Consider the following 18,624-nt stretch of genomic DNA (forward strand, 5'->3'; position numbering starts at 1 on the left):
ACAATCACCGCTAACTGCAACCTCAACCTCCTGGGCTGGGACCACAGGTGCACGCCACCGTGCCCAGCTGTTTTGTTTGTTTGTAGAGACAGGGGTCTCCTTGTGTTGCTCAGGCTGGTCTTGAACTGGGCTCAAGTGATCCTCCTGGCTTGGCCTCCCAAAGTGCTGGGATTATAGGCATAAGCCATGGTGCCCGAACTTATTATTATTACTCATTATTATTTCATTACAAGTTTAGGAATTTGGTATGCATAAATTGCTTAAATGAATTCATGAATGAGTAAACAAAGTATTTTCAGTGGCTACTGAGACATCTAACTCCAAGCACAGGTAATGGGAAGTTCTTCCTCTTTCTTCTGCATGCTCTCTTTTTTCCCTTTTTCCTGTCCCCATTTTCCCCTCTTAATCTAATGTAACTTTACATATATGCAAATTAAATGCTTTCTTCACTGCAAAGTCAGTGGGTTTTGGTTTTTGTTTTTTGGGGTATTTTTTGTTTTGTTTTGGGGAGGGGTTTGAGACAGGGTCTCATTTTGTCACCCAGGCTGGAGTGCAGTGGAGAAATCTCAGCTCACTGCAGCCTCTCCCTCCTGGTCTCAAGGGATCCTCCCTCCTCAGCCCTACAAGTAGCTAGGAGTGCACAACCACATTCAGCTAATTCTTTTTTTTTTTTGAGACAGAGTTTCACTCTGTCGCCCAGGCTGGTCTCCACCACGATCTCAGCTCATTGCAACCTCCGCCTCCCAGGTTCAAGCAATTCTCCTGCCTCAGCTTCCCAAATAGCTGGGATCACAGGCATGCACCACCATGCTCAATTAATTTTTGATTTTTTAATAAAGATGAGGTTTTCGCCATATTGGCCAGGCTAGTCTCAAACTCCTGACCTCAAGTGATCTGCCCACCTCCCCCTCCCAAAGTGCTGGGATTAGTGGCATGAGCCACCATGTCTGGCCCAATATTTCTGTATTATTTTTGTAGAGACAGGGTTTTATTATATTGCCCAGCCTGGTCTCAAACTCGTGAACTCAAGTGATCCACCTGCCTCAGCCTCCCAAAGTGCTAGGGTTACAGGCATAAACCACCACGCCTGGCCTGTGGGTTTTTTTAAATGAATAGAATGTGAATCTTTATTATAATTTCAAATTATTTTTACACTTAACATAGATTAAAGCCTCAGACTGTCTTAATCCATTCCCAATCATAATTGTCAGAGTGAAAGTATGCCATTTTTACTTGATGTAGTAAAGGGAGTAAGCCTATTTACATGTCTACCAAACTAGGTTCTCTATAATCACAGTTTTCGTATCCTACACTAATAGAGCTAAAGCTATTTAGAATTGGTTGTGAATAAGCACAATAACTCCCTTGGAGAATAACAGGAGATAATATCTACATCAAAGAATAACTTACATGCACAAAGTAAATGAATAGGTTTCTGCAGCCTACTTAAATGCTGTAGTAAAAACAAGTGCTTATAACTTGTTATAGTTACAGCACTTACCACATTTCATTATAGTTATTTCTTTCCATGCTTGTGGGCAGAGAATATTCATCTTTGTATCTGTAACCTCAGCACAGTTCTTGGCACATAACGTACATTTAATAAATATCAATGGATAAATATTTATAGTCAGAGTTGCATATAACTTTAAAATTTTCATGTAATAATTGGTAGCATCATAAATTGTAGTTGAAATCTTTCTAAAATTTGCTGTATATGTTAGATTTTCACTCTAGAGTTTTACTTTATATATAATATAGTAACATGTCAATTAGCTATTCAATTTTAAGTGTCAAATTAGTATCATGGATTAATCAACTACAAATAATTATCTAGAAGATGTACTACATACACCATGGGAGTGGTTTTATGTGAACTTATGATTTATTTATTTTATTTAACTTTATTTTAGATTAATGCACATGTGAGAAAAAGTCAAAAGTTATTCTTGAATTCAAGGATGCAGTAGGCTATGATCAAGCCACTGCACTCCAGCCTGAACAACACAGTGAGAGTTTATATATTTTTTTAAATTATTCTTATTCTAAAATTGAGGTTAGGCATAATCTTAATAAGACTTTTTCTTTTTCCTAATAGATTAGGTTTTCTTTTGAGCTTCTAATTCAAAATTTAATGAAAAGTGCTGGGCGCAGTGGCTCATGCCTGTAATCCTAGCACTTTGGGAGGCCAAGACAGGTGGATCACGAGGTCAGGAGTTCGAGACCAGCCTGGCCAACATGGTGAAACCCTGTCTCTACTAAAAATACAAGAATTAGCAGGGCATGGTGGTGGGCATCTGTAATCCCAGCTACTCTTCCCCAATCCACATGGTGGGTAGGGATATAGAAAACCTAACAAAATTATGACTCTGCCAATAACAAAGAAGGAGAAAATGAAGTTAAACAGGGAGCCACTAGCATCTGCTACAAAAATCAATGGTTCTATATTTGCAGACGTCAAGTTTAAGGTATCTATGAGACATCCACATGGAAAAGTCAAAAAGGCAACTGGAAATGTTGAGTCTGAAGCTTAACGAAGGGTTTCAGCTGGAAATACAAATTCAGAAGTAAAGAGAATAAGGTGTTCAATCCATGGAACTAAGTTAGATGACCCAGGAAGAGAACATAGAGAAGAGGACATTAAATTACTCATCTTTAAAGCAGAGATAATAACATTACATACTTTATTGGATTATTAGAGAGTTAGTTGAGATAATGAGTATGAAGTACTAGATACACAGTGAAAACTCAATATCTGTTAATCATATGCAAATCAATATCTCTGAGAGCCAAATTTCAGTCACAATAACAGCCTATAAAAAATATATTTTCTATCAGGTATGTCCCTCCAAATATCATACTTTATAGATGACTGCCTGCTGCACTAACGCTTGTTGTTCTCTCATTCTCTTTTTTTCTGGTATTATTACTATATGAAATGTCTAATTAATTTAAAGCTCTATTTATAAAAAGTTACTAATATCATGAAGCCATGACCAAAAAACACAGTAAAATATTCTTAAAATATCAAAACACACCAACCATAATTTAATTTTAGTGAATCAAAAATTTTGTCATCATCTTGTCATCCCTCAGAGTCTTCATTAGTATCACCAATTGTGAGAATATTGGTTAATATGACATAATACCATTATGCTAAGATTATACACTTCTGTTAAGTGATAGATGATCAAGAAAAAAGCTGTATACCAAAAGATAAAAGCAAGTTACAAGCATCAACAAGCAATTAATGGGCTTACATATACTGTATACAGAATTCTTTCTAACAAAAACTCATCCTACATTATAATTTAAAGATTGTTCTAACAAGCAGTTCCTGGTGATTATTACACTAAAGTGTGTGAAATACTGACTAATAAGTACTGCTATGGAGGAGAACCTCTTGTACCTGGCTATCACAGCTTCAGATCATCCCTTTTTCTGAAACTATTTACCATAACCTTTTTTTCTTGAGACAGAGTCTTGCTCTGTTGCCCAGGCTGGAGTGCAGTGGCATGATCTCAGCTCATTGCAGCCTCTACCTCCCAGGTTCAAGCAATTCTCATGCTTCAGCCCCCCAAGGAGCTGGGACCACAGGTGTGCACCACGATGTTTGGCTAATTTTGTGTGTGTGTGTGTATTTTTAGAAGAGAGAGGGTTTCACCATGATAGCCAGGCTGGTCTCAAACTCCTGGCTTCAAGTGATCTGCCAACCTGGGTCTCCCAAAGTGCTGGGATTACAGGCCTGAGCCATTGTATTTACCATAACTCTTTGTTTGTTTTTTTGAGATGGAGTCTCACTCTTTTACCTAAGCCGGAATGCAGTGGTACAATCTCGGCTCATTGCAACCTCCTCCTCCCAGGTTCAAGTGATTCTCCCACCTCAGCCTCCTGAATAGCTGGGATTACAGATGCATGCCACCACATCTGGCTAATTTTTGTATTTTTAGTAGCAATAGGGCTTCACCATGTTGGCCAGGCTGGTCTTGAACTCCTGACCTCAGGTGATTTTCCTGCCTCAGCCTCCCAAAGTGTTGGGATTATAGGCATGAGCCACCGAACCTGGCCAGTATTTACCATAATTTTTTATACTAGTTTGTCTTCACCAATAGACTAATATACTAAGCAGCATGCACCTTGTATTAAATATTAACAAATCACTTATCAATTTAGTTCTTAGGATTTAATTCTTTAGTCAATTCCATAAGGGAACATATTAAATAGAATTTTTATACCTTTAGCTTGACTAGATCTTGAATTTTGTATAGTGCCACAAAATCAAAGCTATCCTATGTTGCCATGCCTGAAATAGTATGCATGAAGCAATTATCCTAGATAGCATAATATGACATAATGCTATAGATTTTTCTTTATATTTGAAGATTAGATGGCTAATTATGTCTAGAGATCTTTAATTAAATTATGATCTAAAAGTGCAGTATGTAATAATTTTGTGGGTAATTAAACCTGGTATTTTTTTTTTTTTTTTGAGACAGAATCTTGCTCTGTTGCCCAGACTGGAGTGCAATGGCACAATCTCAGCTTACTGCAACCTCCCCATCCGAGGTTCAAGCAATTCTTCTGCCTTACCTCCTGAATAGCTAGGACTACAGGTGCATGCCAGGGCACCCAGCTAATTTTTTCATATTTTTAGTAGAGGCAGGGTTTCACCACGTTGACCAGGCTAGTCTCAAACTCCTGACCTCAGGTGATCCACCCATCTCGGCCTCCCAAAGTGCTGGAATTACAGGCTTGAGCCACCACACCCACCCTAAACCTGGTATTCTTGTCAAATTGAAGACATCATTTCTTTTTCTTTTTCTTTGTTTGAGACAGTATCTCACTCTGTTGCTCAGGCTGGAGTGCAATGACATGATCACAGCTCACTGCAACCTCTGCCTCCCAAGATCAAGTGATTCTCCTGCCTCAGCCTCCAGAGTAGCTGGGACTACAGGTACACACCACCATGCGCTGCTAATTTTGGTATTTTTAGTAGATATGGGGTTTCACCCAGGCAGGTCTCGAACTCCTGGGCTCAGGTGATCTGCCTCCCTTGGCCTTTCACAGTGCTGGGAATACAGGTGTGAGCCGCTGGTGCCAGCCAAAGACACAATTTCCAGTAACTTTTTCATAGTCAAGAGCTTTCTTTACAAACTGGAAATCAGTGCTTAAAACACTAGGGATGGCCAGGAGATTCGAATTAGCTCAGTTTTCACATAAACAGTCAACTGACCCTACCTGTTGCCTATGATTTCAAATATAGAACTATTCCTTTGGCAATAAGCCAAGTATTTTCCCAGAAGTATTGGATGAGTTGCCCTGCGCCTTCCATATTCTCTTCCTTCTTCTTCTTTTTATGCCATGGTTAAAGATTTAGTCCATTTGTTTTATGATGGTCTCTAATGTAAAATATATATATATATTTAGTCTATAACCTCAAAACAAAGGTTTATTTAAGCCCTGTTTGAGTGCCTTTGATTCTAAGTAGGGATATTCCTTATTGAATATTTACACTGAGACCGAAAAGCGACTCCACTAATGCTGATATATATAGTAAATGTTCATCCTTTGCCCAATCTTCAACCACTTCTTCCTCCAAAATTAGTTCAGAATATAGATTAAACACTTACCTGTTCTTTCCCTGACTCAAACTGCAGAATAAAAGAGTGGGTACAGAGACAAACCAACTTAAGAGAACAGAAAAAAAGTAATCTAATTCAAACATACAGAACCTTATATCCCAAAGAAGGCACTTCCATTACTCAGCCTGAGTAGAGTGAGTTTCTCCCAATAGTGTCCCAGCTTTAAGAATGAAAAAAATGAGGCAGTTACCCAGATAATTAATTCAACTTCCTTTTCAATTCTCTTCAATTACTGATATACACATATCTTCTACATCTTATTTTCTGCTTTTCATGTTAATGCTATTTGAAATTTTATTAGATGTTCATAAACAAGTAATACCATTTATATACCTAAAGACTGCTTACAAACTTTTCAAGGTCACAGACTCCCTTTATTTCAATCACGGTAAATCCCTGTGACATTAATAGGCATTCCACATAAGTAGGAAAAGGATGAAAGAGCTCTTAAAACTTACATTGCTATAAAATATACTAAAATGCTTGTTGGACCCCTTTATTAATAAAGTTCAGTGAGTCAAGTCAAGTGTAAGAAACTGTATCCAAAATGTGGGTCTAAGTTAAACAAAAATATAAAACACAAAGCCAACTTGAGGTAATTTTCTGAAGAAAATTCTTCAGATCAGATTTATCTACCATACAAATTGATATTCTGGCCAGATGTGGCTTGAAACATCCATATGAAGTCGGTTAAAAATTTCACAAGACATAGCAAGAGAAACCTAGATCACTTGAGGTCAGGAATTTAAGACCAGCCTAGCTAATATGGTGAGACTCTGTCTCTACTAAAAATACAAAAATTAGCTGGGCATGGTGCCTGTAGTCCCAGCTACTTGGAAGGCAAAGTCAGGAGAATCACTTGAATCTGGGAGGTGGAGGTTGTAGTGAGCTGAGATCATGCCACCATACTCCAGCCTAAAAGACAGAGCGAGACTCCATCTCAAAAAAAAAAAGGCCATGTATTGATAATTGTTGAAGCCAAGTGATGAATACTGTTCTTCCTGCTTTTATAAGAAATATTTTTCTACGTTTGTAAATTTATCTAAGAAACAAGCTTTTAAATTATTATGGTTTTCCATAATTATGAAATAATATGTTAATTGTTTAATGCCAAATAAAGCACACAGAACTCTAACTTATAATCCTACTACCCAGACATTATTCCTATTTATATTTTCATTATCTATTCTGCCAGTACTTTTTTCTATTCACATATGTTTATAAAATTGAAATCATTCTACACAAATTTCCTGGCATCTTACTTTTCCTTGCATCATATAATAGAATTCCATTTTAACCTTAAAAATTATGCCCCGTAAAAAATATGTTTGACATTCTCCTAAAGGCCATGTTCACAGGCTCATTATGATTTTACAGTTAACTTCAACTAATGTGATAGAGAAATGTTTAAATGTAATGTAAAACTTAAACATTATAAGCATCTAGGACAATTTAGGGATAAAAATATAATGCCTTCAGCATAAGTAAGGTTAAGAGAACCTGTGTTCTTTTTATAAAATATACTAAAATGCTTGCTGGACCCCTTTATTCATAGAGTTCAGTGAGTCAAGTCAAGTGTAAGAAACTGTATCCAAAATGCGGGTCTAAGTTAAACAAAAATATAAAACACAAAGCCGACTTGAGGTAATTTTCTGAAGAAACTTCTTCAGAAAATTATAATTTTATAAATTTATAATCCTACTACCCAGACATTATTCCTATTAATACAAGCAACTGAAATCAGCTCTGACTAATATAAGTGGAAGAGAATTTATTGGAAGGATATTGTGAGCTTACAAAATAAGAAGCCTGAAGGAGTAGATCCAGAAAATGGCAGAAGAGGAAGGAGCCTGAGTAGCAAGAGCCACAACCTAGACAATAATAGAGGAAGAGCCTAGTTAGGATGCTAGGAAGCGAAGTGGGGTCACACACAGGACTGGACTGTAGACTTGCTGTCTTGAGCATTACAAGTAATTCCTAAATTCTTTCTGCATCTGTGTGTCATTCCCTGAGTTGGAGTTTCCAGATCCTGGAGCCTAGATAAGGTGCCCTTACTCTTGCTGCCACAAGCCAGTGAAAAGAAACACCCTTCTTTGGTTTCAGTAGTGGAAGGCAGACCCTGCATCCCACTAGAGTTACACACAACAGAGAACTGCCCCTAAATAGGAAGGAAGGTGGATGGGGGAGGAATATGTACATTTCTTTGGTTCTAGTCTTAATGTTCATGACAAAAAAATTATTGTGTGATCATGACCTAATGCTTGATTTTTAATCTTCTCCTTTAAATAATGAGAACAACACTTGCTCCTACTAGCTTCATTGATATGCTGTAAAGATAAATGATTTAATAACTGTTACCACCCTGAATACCTTAGGAAAAGCATGCCTTATAGGTACAAGTTATTTAAATTAGGGAAATTATAATTAGTAAAGATCACAACATCTGCTGTGCTTCATTAATAAATGAAGGTAATAATAAATGTTACTCAAAGATACTGGACACTGCAGATATTTTGCTCTGACTTCATTATATGTAAGCTGCATTTATTATATATAAGCTGCAGTCTTAAAACTGCATTAATTTTTAGTTAACTTTTAAACTTTTTAATGTAAAATATAGTTCCAAGGCTTGGAATTGGAGAGGTGAAGAAAAATGTGTAGATTGTTCATTTGGTTGGATCTGTTACATTAATTTCACTATCTGTGAAGGAGTGGATTGCCCCTTGAATGGTAATGGAAAATTAGTTTCTTTATTTCTTCATTAAGACTGTGGGAGGAAAATTAATACTGTCTTCAGCTTTTTCAAATTAATAGAATATGTCTTTATTAAAATGATAAATGTACATGCCTACTTGCTTTTTGGTTGAGAGAATCTCTAACTCATGGAATAACTGAACTTAAAGCTAAGCTTTAGAAATCATCTTTTTAGGAAACCGAGGTTCAATTAGGATAAATTATTTACCGAAAGTCACATGATTAATTTAAAAAGAGCAAAACTAGTAAACTAGGTTCCTAACTCTCAACCCACTGCTCTTTCAAATTCAGCACTCCCTTTAAAGAGAGAAAAAAAGGAAATTACTTTATTATAGTTTTCACCCTTTTAGTTTCTGTGCCCTGAGGAGTAGTAACTCCTATATAAGATATTAAGAGAAAATATGTGACTTTTCCCGACTTTTTTTCTGTGGGATTTAAGTAGAAAGAAATAGAGCCACTATCTTAGAAATGGCCAGCCTTGGATACAATACTGAAGTCAAGTCCTTCTTTAACTCCCCCTTCTCCATTTTATACTCCCACACAACCCAAGTTCCCTGTTAACTCATTCCTCTCTCAGCATCCTTCTTCATTAAAACCCTTCTGAGGCCAAGTGCAGTGACTCATGCCTGTAATCCCAGCACTTTGGGAGGCCTAGGTGGGTGGATCACTTGAGGTCAGGAGTTTGAGACCAGCCTGGCCAACATGGTCTCTACTACAAATACCCTGTCTCTACTACAAATACAAAAATTAGCTGGGCATGGTGGCACAGGCCTGAAATCCCAGCTATACGGGAAGCTGAGGCAGGAGAATCACTTGAACCCAGGAGGCAGAGTTTGTAGTAAGCCGAGATCAAGCCATGGCACTCCAGCCTGGGTGACATAGCAAGACTCTGTCTCAAAACAAAACAAACAAAACACCCTTCTGAGATTTTATTTACTACTTTGAGTATGTGTGATGCACACATGCCTAGGTGTACCCACAACCCATTTTTAGGAAACAAAGCATAACATTGGAGCCTCTTCTTTATCTTTCCCTGTTTACATCTTCTCTCCCTTGCTCAGAGGTGAACTAATCACTCTCCTGTAATTTCTTTTCTATCATTTTTTTGCTTGTCCTTATAGTTTTACTACATGTGAATGTACTCCTAATCAATACATTGTTTAGTTTTGTGCATGCTCTCGAACTTTCCATAATATTGGGATAAACGTACATGTTCCTAACTTTCATTTTCACTCAATATTTCATTTGTTAAGAATTATCATATACATTGATGCAACTGCCTTAGCATTATTTGTTTTCAGTACTGTATTGCATGCCATTAGATGTGTGTTAGTCTGTTCGCATTGCCATAAAGGAATACCTTAGCCTGGGTAATTTATAAAGAAAAGAGGTTTGTTTTCTGCCAAATGGTTAAGCAGGCTATCCAAGCAGCATGGCATCAGCATCTGCTTCTGATGAGGCCTCAGGAAACTTACAATCATGTCAGAAGGCAAAGGGGGATCCAGCATATCACAAGGCAAGAGCAAGAAAGACAGACAGGGAGGAGGTGCCAGACTCTTCTAAACAACCAGATCTCACATGAACATAGAGTGAGAACTCATTACTATGAGGACAGCACCAAGCCATTCATGAGGGATCCACCTTCATGACCCAAACATCTCCCACTAGGACTACCTCCAGCATTGGAAATCATATTTTAACATGAGATTTGGAGGGGACAAAACAGGTAAACCATATCAGATGAATCTACCAAAATATATTATATTTATCTATCCTTCTGTTGATTGATTCAAATTTTTTTGGTATTACAAACAATGCCGCCAGAATATTCTTGTACCTATCTCGTATTGTATGAGGTTGCAAGTGCTCCAGTTGCTTAGTAGTAAGTTATAGGCATCTTGAAATTTGAAATAATGACAAATGGTTTTCTGGAAATATTTTTAACAATTTTGCTCCACTTGGGAGTGATTTTTAGTTCCCATTGGCCTATGTCCTTGTTAATACTTGGAAGTGTCAAATTTTTTCATTTCTTCCCACGGATAGTAGTTGTATTTTATTAATACATTGATCTAATGAATGACCGGGTGCAGCAGCTCATCGCACTTTGGGAGGCCAAGGTGGGAGGATCACTTGAGGGCAGGAGTTCAAGACCAGCCTAGGCAACATGATGAAACCCTGTCTCTACCAAAAATGCAAAAATTAAGCATGGTGGCACGTGCCTGTAGTCCCAGCTACTCAGGAGGCTGAGGTGGGAGGATCACTTGAGCCTGGGAGTGGAGGTTGCAGTGAGCTGAGATTGTGCCACTGCACCCCAGCCTGAGCAACAGAGGGAGACCCTGTCTCAATAAAAAGAAAAAGAAAAAAATACTAAACTGTAACTGAAATTTAACAAATCTTTCTTAACAAATCTTTCACTTTTGAATATAGGCAACAAACCACAGTTGAGTACCTATGGCTTTGTCATCAAAGAAAATCACATTTACACAAAAGGAACAATAAGAAATTATATTTAGCATGTTTTTATATGTTTATTGGCCACTCTGAATTTTCCTCTGAATATTTTAACTTAGTTGTTTGTCTTTTCCTCATTGATTTGCAAAAGTTCTTTATATATTCTGAATACCATTATTTTCCAATTTTCTTTTTTGAAACTATTTCTTCCTTTCTGTTAATTGTCTTTTTCATGTTTTCAGTTTGTCCTTTGCTGAAAAAATATCACTTATCAATATCTTTCATTGAGGATATGTTTTTAGTGTCTTAAAAATTCCTTCTTTCCTTTATGTCATATAAACGTTCTTGTATATTTGTTTCTAAATGTTTTAAACTTTTGCTTTCACATGAAGTCTCTTTTTTTTTTCCTGCAGCCTCAACCTCCTGAGCTCAAGCAATCCTCCCACCTGAGCCTCCTGAGTAGCTGGAACAACAGGGGTGTACCACTACATGCAGTGATTTTTTTTTATAGAGATCTAGTCCCACTATATTGCCCAGGCTGGTCTTGAACTCCTGGCATCAAGCAATCTTCCCACCTTGGCCTCCCAAAGTACTGGAATTACAGGTATGAGTCACTGGGCTTTGGCCTACATGAAGTCTTTAAGCAGCCTAAAATTTATTTTTATAGACCATATGAGGACTGAATTTTTTCCCATATGGATAACAAATTGTCCCAGGATTATTTCTTAAAAATAATTTTTTAATTCTTATAATTTGCAGTGCCAAATCTATTAATATATAAAGTTATAAATTGTCCATGTTTGTTACCAGCTCTTATATTCTGTTCCACAAATTATTATTCAAATATCACACCATCTTAATCACCTATAGCTTTGTAAATCATGTGATTATCTGGTAGAGAAACTCTCCTTCAACAATATTCTTCTTCAGGAGTGTCTTAAGTTATTCTCAGCCTTTTACATTTCCAAACAATTTTAGACTTATTTTGTCAAATTTCCATGAGTAATCCTGTTGAAGTTTTAATTGTGTTATACTGAATTAGATTATGTTAGGGTGAATTGAGTCCTTCTATCCTTGGACATGTTATTTCTCTTCATTTATTTAGGTCTTCTTTGATCTCTTTCAGTAAAGTTTTAATAATTTTCCTCATAAAGTTTCTATTCATGCCTCCTTGGTTAGGTTTATTTTTAGAGTACCTTATTTATTACTCTGAGATTCAACATTCACAATTAAGTTATGTCAGATGGTTTCAACCAGGAGCCTCAAATTCAGTTATCTATGGAGCCAGGTAAAAAAGATAAATATAAAAAGCAGCTCAGGTGTAAGACAGTAGAAGATGGTGAACATTGAAGGGCCTCTACTAATTTCCAACCAATTGTTGCCCAGTGTTACCAGAACTTCCAAATATTCCAGCCTAGCTAGAAATTTCTGGATTCTTAAAACACTGTGTAGTCTGCCAATTTCAATCACCCTCAGATTATTAAAAATAAAGAATGAAAAGTGAAATACTGGGTTTCAACCAGCAAGTGAGGTAGGACCTCAGAAAGCAGAAAAGAAAGAAAGCCCCTAGGATGGCCATAATGACAACACAAAACAGACAATAACAAGTGTTGACAAGGATGTGGAGAAATTAGAATCCATTGCTATTGGAAATGCAAAATGGTGCAGCCACTTTAGAAAAATGGCTTGGCAGTTCCATAAAAAGTTAAATACAGAGTTACCGTATGACCTAGCAAGTCACCTTGTAAGTATGTATCCAAGAGAAATGAAACTATAGGTCCACATAAAAACTTATAAGCAAATGTCCATAGTGACATTATTCATAATAGTCAAAAAATTAAAACAACCCAAATGCCCATTAGTGATAAATGGATAAAGGGTAGTATATCCACAAAATAAAATACTATTTAAAATAAAATATTATTTAGCCATATAAAGGAAGGAAGTACTGATGCATGCTACAGCATGGATGAACCTTGAAAACATCATGCTAAGTGAAACAAGCCAATCACAAAAGACCACATATTGTATGATTTAATTTACATGAAATGTTCAGAATAGCCAAATCCACAGAGGCAGAAGGGTGTTTAAAGTAGTTAACAGGGACTTTTGGAGAGAGGGAGAATGGTGAATTACTGCTAATAGGTGGGAAGTTTACTTTGAAGATGACAAAAATGTTCTGGAATTACATAGTTGTAATAGTTTTACAACCTTATGAAAATACTAAAATCACTGAATCGTACATGTAAAAAGATGAATTTTATGGCATATGATTTATATCTTAAATTTTTAACATAGTAAAGAAGAAAAAAAGAAAGCAAGTATGTGCTGGGTGTTCCTCCAAAGTTAAAATATGCCAACTTAAAGCTAGTTCTGCCTTTGAGATTAAGTAAGTTCACCCATAACTAAAAGTGAACATGTGTAGTTGTATTATTTTTGCTTTTTTGTTTTTGAGACAGGGTCTCACTCTGTTGCCCAGGCTGGAGTGCAGTGGCACAATCATAACTAATTGCAATCGCAAACATAAGTGATTCTTCTGCCTCAGCCTCCCAAAGTGCTGGGATTTACAGGCATGAGCAACTACGCCCCGCCTATTTTGCTTTTCTAATAGGCGCCCAGCCTATTTACAACCATAATACTTTTGGTAATGTACACTTAGCGAGACCTATTCTTTTGGATGAGAAGAAAAAAGCCTTGTTACCTCTTGTTGCTTATTAAAACTGTGTGTTATGTTTCCCTTTGTTTGGTATCATCTTTCCTTTGCTAGTATTTCGGAAAAAAGAAAGCCTAAGCGTTTGTGCCCGATATCTGCATGGGTCCTCACCCAACCTGCCACCTTCGCTCTTTAATCCCATCTTTTAAGGAACATGTTTTCCAGCCTCATCTCCTTGAAATCACATAGACTTACAAACCTTATACACCTGCGGTTTCCTCAGACAATCCAGCCCTTTTAGATCTCTATGCTTTTATACATACAGTGCTTTCTTCATGGAAACTTCTGGGGTGGGGTGAAGAATGGGTATGAAAAGAGGTTGATGACTGTATTTTGGAGGCAGTTCTAAAAGACTTGTTAATCAACTGGATATGAAAAGAAGTGGGAAGGAAGGAAAGAACCAACGATGCCTACTAAGTTTCTGACTTTAGTAACTTTTCAGATGGTACTGTATTCTCTGAGTTTGGGAAGACTGGAGGGAACAAGATGAAGACTAGGTTAAATGTGGTAAGTTCAAGGTATCAACAAGACATTAAGTATAGATATATCATTCTAAAGTGAGATAATATGTCTGGAACACAGAGGAAAGATTGTGTTAGAAATATAAATTTGAGAGTTGTCAGTACATTTGTCATATCTAAAACCATGGAATGATCACGTTTACCTAGGGATTCTCATGTTGCCCAAAAGAGCTCAACAAGTTTTATGTGGTAACAAGTAATACTAAAATTTATTTAACAAATCTCCCCTCTTTTCTTTAACATGAGTGCTCCCAGTGTTTCGTGAAACTCGTAATTTTTATATTTTCCACAAATATTTACAATAATTTTTTCTAAAAAGAAACCAATTTGGTTTTTTTTTTTTTTTCCAGGAACATGTGCACTTTATTGAACACAACTGTGAAAAGTGTGTGAGGGTAAAAGGCTGATACAGGATCGGCTGGGGGCAGGGCAAGGAATGGAAGCGGGAGTACGTGGGAGACAGGTCCCGGGCAGAGCCCCTGGCCGGGATGATTCCTCTGATCTACTGATAGGCTTGCAGAATCAGTATTGGGATGATGATCAGCAGAACGGTCGTGATGATGCCCAAGATCAGCGCCCAGATGTTCAGGCACTTGGCGGTGGAGGCGTAGGCCTGGGCCCGGGTCAGATCACCAACCATCTTCCTGTCCCTAGACTTCACGGAGTAGGTGAACGCTATGAAGCCCAGGCAGCAGGAGTTCATGAAGAGGGTGTTGAACAGGGACCAGACGACGTGGTCGGGCACGGAGGTCTCGCTTCAGATGTGGATCACGGTGGATGTCGGGAGCGCAGGGTTGTGGGGCGCCCCCAGAGCAGCCACCTCATGTTCCTCCTTCAGCATCTCATAGTCCGGGGGACGGCTGGTGCTGGCGGGAGTGAAGAAGGTTTGGACCGTGTGGTTCATGGTGTCCAGGGAAGATGGGCTGTGGTCGGGTAGCTGGGATGCTTCTCAGTGGTCCCTCCCCTTCCGAAACCAATTTGTTAAAAGAGTCCTGTTCAGAATAGACTCTGATGCCCAAAGTCAAGTGGGAAAAAAGTAACTTTACAGTGAAAGAGAGAAGAAAAGGAGGATAAGGACTAAGTGCTATGGGGAAAAGGATCTCAGGGATGAGGATTTCAGCTCAGTGCTGTGGAGAAGGAAGCCACCTCTAAGGGACTTCTTCAAGTTGTGTACTGAGCACGTTTCAGTGTTATTAAAGCCTCTTATACATCTCCCCTATGTAATCTTCACTATATCCATCATTGCTAATGACTAAATGACTTTTCTTTTTTCTTTTCCTTTTTTTTTTTTTTTTTTTTTTTTTTTGAGACGGAGTTTCACTCTTGTTGCCGGGCTGGAGTGCAATGGCACGATCTCAGCTCACTGCAACCTCTGCCTCCAAGGTTTAAGCGATTCTCCTGCCTCAGCCCCCAAGTAACTGGAACTACAGGCACACACCACCACACCTGGCTAATATTTTGTATTTTTAGTAGAGATGGGGGTTTCACCATGTTGGCCAGGTTGGTCTCGAACCCCTGACCTCAGGTTGATCCACCCGCCTTGGCCTCCCAAAGTGCTGGGATTACAGGTATGAGCCACCACACCCTGCCCTAAATGGTTTTTATATAGTGAGTTCTCTATGGTAAATGTAAGTAATTGCTAAATCTTGACTCAGGTTGGCTGGTGATGAGAAGAGAAACTGCTCAGCCAGTATCTGGGCTATATTTGTTTTTTAAGATGGCAATGCAGTGAACATCTTCAGAGCTACGTCTTTGCATACATCCAGGCTTACTTCTGTGGCATAAATTGCTAAATACTAGGTTAAAAGGGATAAATCTTTTTTTTTTTTTTTTTTGAGATGGAGTTTTGCTCTTGACTCCCAGGCTAGAGTGCAATGGTGCGATCCCAGCTCACTGCAACTTCCGCCTTCCAGGTTCAAGCGATTCTCCTGCCTCAGCCTCCTGAGTAGCTGGGATTACAGGTGCCTACCACCATTCCTAGCTAATATTTTTATTTTTATTAGATACAGGGTTTCGTCATTTTGGCCAGGCTGGTCTCAAACTCCTGACCTCAGGTGATCTACCTGCCTTGGCTTCCCACAGTGCTGGGATTACAGGTGTGAGCCACTGCACCCAGCCAGAATGAATTTCTAAGGCTTTTTATATGTGTTGTCAAACAGCCCTCCAGAAAAGTTGAACCAATGTATCACCAGCAGACTATTTGAGTATTCATTTCCTGATACCTGTATTTTAATCTTTATCAAATTAATGGGAAAAATGTGGTTATTCCCTGTTTTAACCAGGTACCACCCACTAAGTTTTTTAACATTGCCTTGAACAGTCTCTTTGTCTCCATTCATTCACCGTATCAATTCATTTTGTGTGCTCCTGCCAGATTAATCTTCTTACAGTAGGGCTCCTATGACACTATTCTCCAGTTTAAAAATTTTCCATGACTCCTCACTACCTACTGACTCACGTACAAACTCTCCAGCCTGTCATTTAAAACACTCTGCCATACAGCCTCACCACATATTTCTAGTCTTATTTAAGCCTCCACTTTTGTTACGCATATCCTATGATCCAGTCAAAATCATACAGTCATTGCTTTCCAAAACATGACCCATAATTTCTCATCTCCATGTCATAATAGCCCAGTGACAAAAATTCATGTCATGAGTGCTACAAATCTCCCCTCCCCTGCCCATGGCAGATATTGTTAATTAATCATCACAGGCTTTCCCACTGAGCTGGGGTACAGTATCTTTACATAGTGCTACTCACCGCCACTATCAATTAACTGTATCTGGCACTTTCGGTGAAAGTAACTTGCCAATCCTGTAACAGTCCTTTCACCTAGTTGACCTTTACTCCAGTTCCTCTTCTTGAATCTGTTCCCAACAACTGATGTTCACTTCAAATGCTCCCTCCTCTGGAAAGCCTTTCCTGTGGCATTCTCCGCATGCAATTTTCTAAGTATATTACATGGTTATTTGTGTGCTGTCCTCTGCCCTCTCAGGACCATAAGTGTATGAAGTCAGTAAAAGCAATAAAGAGTTAAGATTCTGGAGCCAGACTACATTAGCTCAATCCTGGCTCTGTCCTAACCAGCTGTCAGCCCTTGAGCAAGTTGTTTAACATATTTGAGCTATAGTGCCCTCATCTGTAAAACAGGCATAATAATTGGATCTACTTCAGAAAGTTGTCAGGATTCTTTGAGAAAATGCAAGTCAAGTGTTTAGCCAAGTGGCACACACATATTAAGCCTTAAAAATGTTACAAATTTCTCAAAACTTCAACATATGACCTAGGAATTCCACTCCTAGGTATTTGTCCAAGAAAATGGAAAATATATGTTCACACAAAAACTTGCACATGAATGTCCATAGCAGCATTATTCATAATAGCCAAAAACTGGAACAGCCCAAATGTCTATCAGCTAATGAAGGTTGAACAAAACGTGGCATATCCACACAATGGATTATTTAGACATAAAAAGGAGTGAGTACTGATACATGCTACAATGCAGATGAACTTTGAAAACATTATGCTAAGAGAAATAAGCCAGTCACGAAAGACTACATATTGTATGATTCTATTTATATGAAATGTCCAGAAAAGGCAAATCCATAGAGACAGAAAGTAGATTAGTGGTTACCAGGGGCCAGGGGATGGGAAATGGGGAGTGACTGTTTAGTAAGTACAGGGCCTCTTTTGGGGGCCATGAAAATGTTCTATAATTAGAGAGTGGTGTTGGTTGCACAACATTGTAAATATATAAAAGCTCCTGTGTTGTACTCTTTAAAATGGTTAAAATGGTAAACTTTGTTATGTAAATTTTATCTCAATTAAAAAATATTTTTTATATTACCATTCATTCTCATTTCCCCCAAAGCTCTTAAGGAGATATCATTAGAACAGTGATTTTTTTTTTCCAGGAAAAGATATTTAATATGGTCTTATATGCAAAGTGGAAACATTTGAGTAACCTCTGTTATTCAAATTATCATGATTACAATTTCGATACAGGACAAACCATAGAAAAAAAGATAATTTATTTTTCTGTAGAAATAGCAAGAATAGACTAGGCCCAAATAAAAACAAGAGTTTCTACAATCTTGGGATTACACTTAGCTAAAATGCAACTCAGCAAAAAACACTAATGGGAACTTAAAAAAGAACTGCAAATAGTCAACGAGTATGTAAAAAATATGCTAATTAAAACAAAAGAGGCTCCTTCACTTTATTTTTTATATAGGGTCTCACTCTGTCACCCAGGCTAGAGTATAGCAGCTGGAACACAGCTCACTGTAGCCTTGACCTCCTGGGCTCAAGCAGTCCTCCCATCTCAGCCCCCAAGTAGCTGAGACAACAGGTGTGTGCCACTACACCTGACTAATTTTTGTATTTTGTAGAGACAATGTTTCGTCATGTTGCCCAGGATGGTCTTGAACACCTGGGCTCAAGTGATCCTCTTGCCTCAGACTCCCAAAGTGCTGGGATTACAGGTGTGAGCCACTACACATAACCGAGAGGCTATTTTTAAACCATTTTCTTAAAATGT

At 38.1% G+C, this 18,624-nt stretch overlaps 1 pseudogene; it reads right to left on the reverse strand.

Annotated features, from left to right (window-relative positions):
- Positions 1–14,468: 14,468 nt before the first annotated feature.
- Positions 14,469–14,999, reverse strand: LOC108593969 (interferon-induced transmembrane protein 3 pseudogene; annotated as a pseudogene).
- Positions 15,000–18,624: the final 3,625 nt, after the last annotated feature.

Source organism: Callithrix jacchus, chromosome 10 (genome assembly GCF_049354715.1).
Source record: "Callithrix jacchus isolate 240 chromosome 10, calJac240_pri, whole genome shotgun sequence".
Classification (NCBI taxonomy): Eukaryota; Metazoa; Chordata; class Mammalia; order Primates; family Cebidae; genus Callithrix; species Callithrix jacchus.